We start from the raw sequence: 8,005 nt of genomic DNA, 5'->3' as shown, positions 1-8,005 counted from the left end.
GAACATAGCAGTGGTATTCAGTACAGTGATAAAGACAATTCTTGCCCTTTACAGCTGAAACTCCAGAAGATAAGACACAGATAAATCAAAGCACAGTAAGAAACCCTAGATGAAGAAATTAACTTGTATTTTGGCCAGTTTCTTTGCTGGTATAATTTAGCATAGTTGCCTCCTACCAAAGGCAATTCAGCTGTGCTTGTTAAGTAACCTGAGCATCCTTTTCATTAGTTAGGGAGGACAAGTTAATAATGTGGCCTTCATATAAAAAAAAAAAAAAATTCTTTCAAAATCTTTTGAATAAGATGAGACTACAGACCTGGATATAGAGAATTTTGAGGAACAGTTTCATGGTCAAGGACAATGTAAAAGATAATGAGGGGGTGACAGAAGCATCCATATAGGGGACAGATTCAGTTCTGAGATTTAGCCTGAGGTGGAGATAAAGACCAGAAGTTTAAGAGCAAGTGTTGCTCTTGGAAAAAAATTAAACAAACAAGTGACATGGTCCACCAAGAAACCTATGCTGAGTAGCAGAGCTGTGGGAAAGCTGGGTGGAAACAACATAAGAGGGGCTGGAAAAAAGAAGATTCAGCAGCTGGGACCAGGACTGATGAGGCTATTGTCCAAATGAATTGAAAGGATGGGCAAGTCTTTCATTACGTTTTGGAAAAAGGAGCAGTGAAATATAGAGACATGAGGAAAGAAGGAGTTAATCCAAAATAAGGATCCTTAATGCAAGGGAGTGGGGGAAAGTTGTTAAAAAGAAGGTTTAAGAAGGAAGTGAGGTAGCAGCTGCCATCCACAGTAATCCTGATGATCCATCAGATCCTCAGAATGGTAGCCTGTGTATGTGAGTAGTAAAGGTCAGGGCAGGAACGGGGAGGAAGAGAAGTTTGGGTTTGTTAGCAGCAGTAGACCTTGTATTTCAGGTGAAAGAATTTAACCACAGATCTTTAGCAGAAGCTAGAGACAGTGCAATTGTCTTTACTTTCTGTTGTGGAATTTACTCTAGCAGACCACTGTAGCAAAAGTAATGCAATGGCTTATGAAAATGTAAGGAAATTTTACCTAAATATGATAGACTGAAGATGAATTTAGAGCAAATATTCACCTGTAGTTATGAATATTGCTATAAGGAGCTGAATCTTTAATGCTACCACTATGTATGTGAATGTAAAATGTATATTTGTTCCTCATCCCTGTCTAGTCTGATCCTCAGGGATATTATCTTGGTACAAGGTTGTTTTCAGAATACCGTCTGACTGCCTGGGAAGGATTTCTGCAGAAATGCTACTGCAATATGCAGAGGCTGAGAAATTCAGAGACAATTTCTAGACATCTCGGCTTTTATTAACTTTACATCCTTCTAATTGTCTGCAGAATAGCTAGAAGAAAATTGATAAAAAATTGCTATCTTTAAATCATTCTTGGAACTACTGTGAAACAGAAAAGTATTTGTCATGTAAGTGGTCTGTTTTCCACGTCTGTTTTTTGGTGTAGTTCAGTTCACATGGGCAAGTACATGGCTTTACTGGCTAGCACTGAAATTTTATGTACATAAGTATATTCATCTTCCTCTAAATTTTAATGTAGTCATTTTGCAGCTTGTAAATTATATAGTTCTCCATTCCCCAAAAAGCAGTCTCTCTTTTTCACTTTCCACAACCAAAATCTAACACATTGAGCAGAGCCTGAGGATAAGGAGTTTGTAAAAGCTCAAGACTTTTTGGAGCAGAAACCATGAAACAGGCATATGTAAAGCTAAACTTTCCTCATTCCGCACTGACAAAGGGCCTAAGTGCCAATATTATGCTGAGATGACCATCAAACAATGACAGAAATATTTATCATTATTCAAACTGGAAACAGTTAAGGCACAAATCTGTTATTAGCATCAGTGCAATAGTCCCTTACTGTAACTGTAGTCACAGACATCATTCTGTGTTGTCCTGTCTGAAACGTGAAGTGATTATGAGAATTGGATATGCAATCAAGGATTATATTGCCCACTTAGTGTGAGACATCACGAAAGTAATTCGTCATCTCCAGAGGAAGGCCAAATAAGATGTCCCAGTCCTGTCTATGGCAGCAAATGGTGGCCTAAGCAACAAGGACTATGTAGGTCTGCAATATCATTCTTACCAATATAAAGAGGTTTTATCAAACCATTTTGGCTCTGAGTGCTTTCTCCCCTGTTGTAAAAGCTAGCATGCTCCAACAGACCATCCTCAGTGCCTTCCCCTCAGCCATAGCAAATGTGCTCTCCTTCCTTTTTCATCCCCTTCGACTATTGTCCCCTTCTAGTCTCTGCTCTTATATTTTTCCCTATTTGTCTTTTTTCAGCAATGCCTTAGCTCAGCGCCTATTCAAATTTCAATGCCACCGTGAAATTTATCACATACCCTTTCTGCTTACAGCCCTTCCCATTCCTCTTCAACCTGTGTGGTTAGAAAAAAGCTCCTCAGAAAGCAACGGCCTTTTGCTCCATGTCTGTTGAAAACATCGTATAACGAACCATCTTTTTTCATTTGACTCTATTTTAAGCACAATAATAAGAGGGACTTGATAAAAACAAAGAACAACAGCCTTTCCAGACATCACATATTAGCCCATGTCAAGCACCGCTATATATTTACGTTGTATTAAAGTAGAACTTTCACAGCCAAAAAATTATCTGAGCTGGCTCCAGCTTAAGGTACTCTTTCATGTTCTCAAGCCTGCTGATAATCTCTTTCAGCTAAGAAAAGTAAAATCCTTTCCCACCTGAGTACACACAGTTTAAACAAGAAAGGAATTAGAGACATCCAGTTGCTTAACTGTCTCCTTCGACTTTTCTCTCTGCTTGGACTTTGTGTCAGACAGTCAGTGTCTAGCAAGAATGCACTGCCGCAGAGGAAGCTTTGCAGAGCAGCCCAGTGAGAACAGTGGCTGGAATCGAAGCACAACGGAGGTTTTTTTACATTGTTACTGGTGCACATTCAGTGTTTTCCATCCCAGGTGTTACGTTGATGAGAAACGTCTGCTTTTCACTACAATCTTGGGGTTTGACTTTTGATTTAAAAAAAAAAAAAAGGATGAAAAGAAATGAATGAACAGAAGTTAGAAGCATTGCTTTGTGAAACATTCCTGGTGGCATTAGAGGCATTTTACCCCATGGCTTGCACTCTTCTCTAACAGCAGGGCTCTGTAGCTTTGTCTCCCAAACTGCACTGCCGCGTGCTCTGCCATAAAGTGCTTACCACACACCATAGAGCTGCCATGGCATGCCACGAAAGGTGTCCTGCTGTGACGCATGCCATATAACTCCTTGCATGCTATAGCTACGAGCATCTCAGCTCATATAACTCCTCCTGAATTGCACAGGCAGAACAATCATCCAGGCTTTGGTAAAGCACTGACTTATTTTTCCTGCTATGTAGTTATATTCTGTACTAATTTTTTTCTTGGAGACTGAAGCTGACTGGAACAGTTCATGTAGCTTCTGTCTAAACGAGAAAGAGCAGGAATTCATTAATCATGGCACAACCTGCTAATCCACAAAGAGGCACAAGGCACTCTGGGCTAGCTCCTGGTCTAAGCAGTAATTCTGATGTCAAAACACTTGGAACCAATGCTCTTCCCAGCAGTAGTGTGCAACCTGGATCTTTAACTTTTGGCTTCTGCCTTGCTTTCTCATTTGCTGACAGGCAAGCGTTAGAAATGCTTTGAAGAATATGCTGTGCTTTGAAGGATGTGGTGTGCTTTGAAGGAGCAGCAGAAACTGCTGATGAGCTTATGAGGACGTCGCATCCAGCCCTCCTCTGCCATAGAGACAGTTTTTGCAAAAGCAGATCCTTTGTAGGAAGCAAGAAAAAATTATAAGGGCAGAAATGGGAAATCCTGTGGGCTTCAGTGCTATCACAGTGCCAAGCATCTGGGAAGTGGCTGGGAATGATCTGCAGAGCTGTACTCTGCCTGCAAAGGGGTGCATTCCCCCTCAATATGCATAAGCAGCAGTAACAATTCCACAGGAGTGCCAGCGGGAGAAGAGTGTGAATGTGAAATGAAATTTAACAACTCCCTCTGCCCTTTAAACTACACTTACAGAATTAAATGCAGAATCAGGGATCATAAAAAAATTTTCTCTTAAAAAGAATAGAGTTTCGACTTTCTCTAAGTGCTTTCTTCACTGTGAGTGTTTTTAAGAATTGATCAGGCACACTCACTTCTACTGTATATTAGCAGAAAATAGTTGGTCATCCATTAGTCCCCTGCTGAGTTTCAATTGCAAAGATATGACTGAAAGCTGGTATTAACTGTGACAGAGAGGCTTAAGAACCATATAGGCTTCAATATTGCATAAAAGATGTGAATCAATAAGGCTTTTCAACAGTAGTTTAATGTCATTAATTTGTATTCTCTTAGCACACAGAGTTTGTAGCAGGCACAGCTCAGGTTCCTATGGAAAGAGATGGTCCCAGTTCCCAGAAAGCTCTGATCTACCGGGGCTGGACAGACCAGGGACAGGAGAGGGAACATGATGGGGAAAATCAGAGTGATTTTTCTGAGGTCACATCTGAGGTCCATGGTGGAGGCTGTTACACAAACCAGCTTTCTCTCTGCGTGCTTTAATGCCCTGCCCAGGAACAGGCACACAATCATATATACCTGTTAGCACTTACCTGTACGGACCAGGTTGCATTAAACAGCTACTTTAATATTATGGGAAAGAAGAAAGGAAAATCAGAGAGGACCCGTCCTTAACGGAAAAAGACACCAAACACAAGACACAAGGAGAAAAAGAAAAAAACAAAAAGCTTCTCTTAAAGCTGCTACTAGAAGTGTGTATTGGAACACATCACCTTCATTTTCTTTAAACTCTATAGTTTATTTTTTAGTGATGTGTTCACTTAAGCAGGCTGACTTTGAAGACAACCAAAGGTGTGCCTTTTTGCCTTGGGAGAGAAGGCAGTCTTACGGGAGAAGAGATTTGCTTTCCATGAGCCCTGTGTAGTAACATCCAAGCAAGGGAGTGAGCCTGTGTAGTGACAACACGATTAGTCAAGGAGACGGACAGTCACAGTACTTGTCTTCAACCAAAGAATATAAAAAACATTTTATATTTATCATGGCTATTTCCCTTCCCTTCTCTACCAAAAAAGTATTGAAGACCTGCCCAGCCAGGCACATTACTGAGCCTAGGCTGCCTGCATGAGTAACTTTTTTTTACCAGAAGAAAGAAAAATGAAGTTTTCTTTTTATGATCCACCAAGTGGTGAGAGGAGACACCCTGTCATGGAACAATAAATTCAAGCTTAAATCCCGAGGCTGGAAAAAAAGATTTTATCTTTCCTTGTGTAATTCTTCAAGCAACTTTTAAATTTCCCCAGAGTATTTTAAGCCTCAGCTAACACAGTGTTATTCCATACAGTATTTGCCTGTAGAATACTATATTTTGTTTCATCTTTTCTCTTCTGTAATTCCAATTCTTCTGTAACATAGAAATACCTTTTAATCAGGCCTGGGTTATTGTAATGGAGGTGACCCTCTGCTGAGCACCTTGATGTAAAAACCCACATTCTCTGCGAGGGAGAGCTGCATGAAAAGGAAATATTGCCACCATTTTAGGGCAAGGGCACTGAGGAAATTAGTCCTGGCTTTCCAGGCACTGTCTGTGCAAGCCTTACACATGGACAGTTCTTGCTTCTCTAGCATCACTACGTCCCTGGGGAGCTCATCTGTAGGTGGTCATTAGCGGAGGGTGCTCAGACTGTCTTAAGTATGAACCCCAAATCCCCAGGGGTGTTGTGTTGCCTTGTTGGTGGGTTATACAGTTGGGATGTCCTGAGACTGAGGCAGCTTTAATTCTTTCTTGTCATCCACTCCTTTTGTGGTGACCCTGCTTGGAAACAACTTGGGCATCAGCTGTGGAATGAGATTTTGGCTTCTTGGAAAGCCACCACCAGGACCTGGTAACCAGTTCGTCTCATGCAGCTGTCATTTACGGCGGACCCCAGGGGTCAAATACGTTCTCTACAGCCACTGCGCCACATCTCATTTACAGCTTTCCCTTCTCCAAAACACTGACCTGGGTTAAGTGAACAATGAAAAACTGAAGAAAACATTTTTTAAAAAATTAGTGGAATTATTAATTACTAAAAAGCAGCAAAGCACTAGGAAGCTTCTTTGATTATTTTTCAATTTATGTAACAAAACATTATTGAGAAGAAAGAATATAATCAATACTGAGTAGCATTATAGCTAGCTGTGCAGCAATTTAATGCTAGAAATTGATTAAGGTGACAGGAAAAGTCAATGCAGTCTTAAATTAAAGGTGAGGAAAGTCAATGAAAAGTCAACGCTGGTTAGGAGTCCATCAAGTGATAGAAGCTAAAGCTCTGGTAAGTACAAAGTGCCTCAGTAACTTTACCTTATCACCTCTATGTTTTACAAGTTCGTTCAAAAGAATAACTGAGTACATGCTTGTTCTCAGTTTGAACCATTAAACCATTTGAATTCATTGGGCTATTTCAAAGAGGATTTGCAAAAGGGGAGAAGTCTGGTTTTTTATCTTTTTTGTTGTTGTCGTTTAGGGAATAAAAAGGTGGATTTTTCCCTTTGGGTTTTATTTTTACTTTAGAAAAGTCTTTTTCCCTGAAAGAACCTACAAACTAAACTCACTGGAGAATAAACAGGATTATAACATTACTAGTACCTTTGGTTAAATAAGGGGGAAATATTTTTTACTTGCAGTTTTAGCTTAACTTGTGGCTTTGCTTTGTTATATTAAAACAAATGATAAGGAGAAAAGTCAGCTTCATTCCAGCAACACCTCTGCCTTTAATTCTCTGGGGTTTAGAAACCCTCTGATAAACTGGGAAAGCACAACCTAATATTGCTCTTATTTCTTAAACAAAAAGTAACCTGTGTCTGAATTCTGTAATACTGTGGTATACCCTGGTGTGCTGTTGAAAGGCTCTGCTGATGAGTCCTTGAATTCATACTCTTACTAGAATATAAGGCTGACCAGGAGAGACTGAAAATTTCATAGCCAATTTGCTATGATTTACACGCTAACATCTTGAACAGCTGTTGAGATTTCAACATTTCTTAAACTTTGACCAGTTCATAGCAGGAACCAGCTCTGGGTTTTGCTAGTAATGAGGAAAAACCATACTGATGAGGAGGGTTGGGTTCTAGATCTTTAGTTGCTCAAAGTGGTGTTTTTGTAGCTTCACTTTTGATGATGCTGAAGCTTCAAGTTATGTGTCAAGCTACCTTTTAGGGTTCGATCAGAGACAACCCGTAAAACCTGTTTTGACTGTCTTGCAATTGCTGGTATCTGAGATGTCAGGCAGAGCTTTGTCTTGCTTTTAGCATCTCCCAGGCGTGTAACAGAACTTGAAGGAACTTGCATCTCTTGCAACCACTGATGCCAGAGGACAGGCTGTTGTTTCAGTGCAGGCTTTGCTCCCTTGATGCTTAACACTTACCCCACTTGGTAGAACAGCTGTAATAGTCACAAATTATACATTCTCTGCTAAACTACTGTGTTGAACAAAGCTGCTTTACCAAGGCACAATCTGTAGTATGAAGGTGTGCAAATCTGCCCTCAACCTCCAGGACCAATAGGTGGTGTTTCAAAACACAGCGCTTTGTGACATAAAATAACAGTAAATCTACACTGAAGTATGCATCATGGCTTTCCCTCTCTGCAGACATCCAAACTTTCTGACAAGTAGAGGAGACTGAAATCTCTACCATCACAGAATACAGATAATGAGGCAAAGCAGTTAGCATCCTGGGCAGAAATTTTGGGCCTGCCAATGTTCAGTTCCAGTTTGCAAAAAATTCCTTGCACCACAAGAGCAGGAGATAAAAAGAGGTATAACAGATCTAACCTTTCACTGTAGTCTTGCCAACTTTGCTGACCCCTCTGACTGCCGTGGTTGGAAGTGCAACTGCAAATGATGTTGGCTTTTATTCCAACAGCCAAAGAGCTCAGTGCAGTGTTTGTGTGCCTAGT

This window comes from Nipponia nippon, unplaced genomic scaffold, assembly GCF_047370975.1.
Source record: "Nipponia nippon isolate SJK-2023a ecotype South Korea unplaced genomic scaffold, ASM4737097v1 scaffold_1, whole genome shotgun sequence".
Lineage (NCBI taxonomy): Eukaryota > Metazoa > Chordata > Aves > Pelecaniformes > Threskiornithidae > Nipponia > Nipponia nippon.
Note: the sequence above shows the minus strand (reverse complement) of the source record.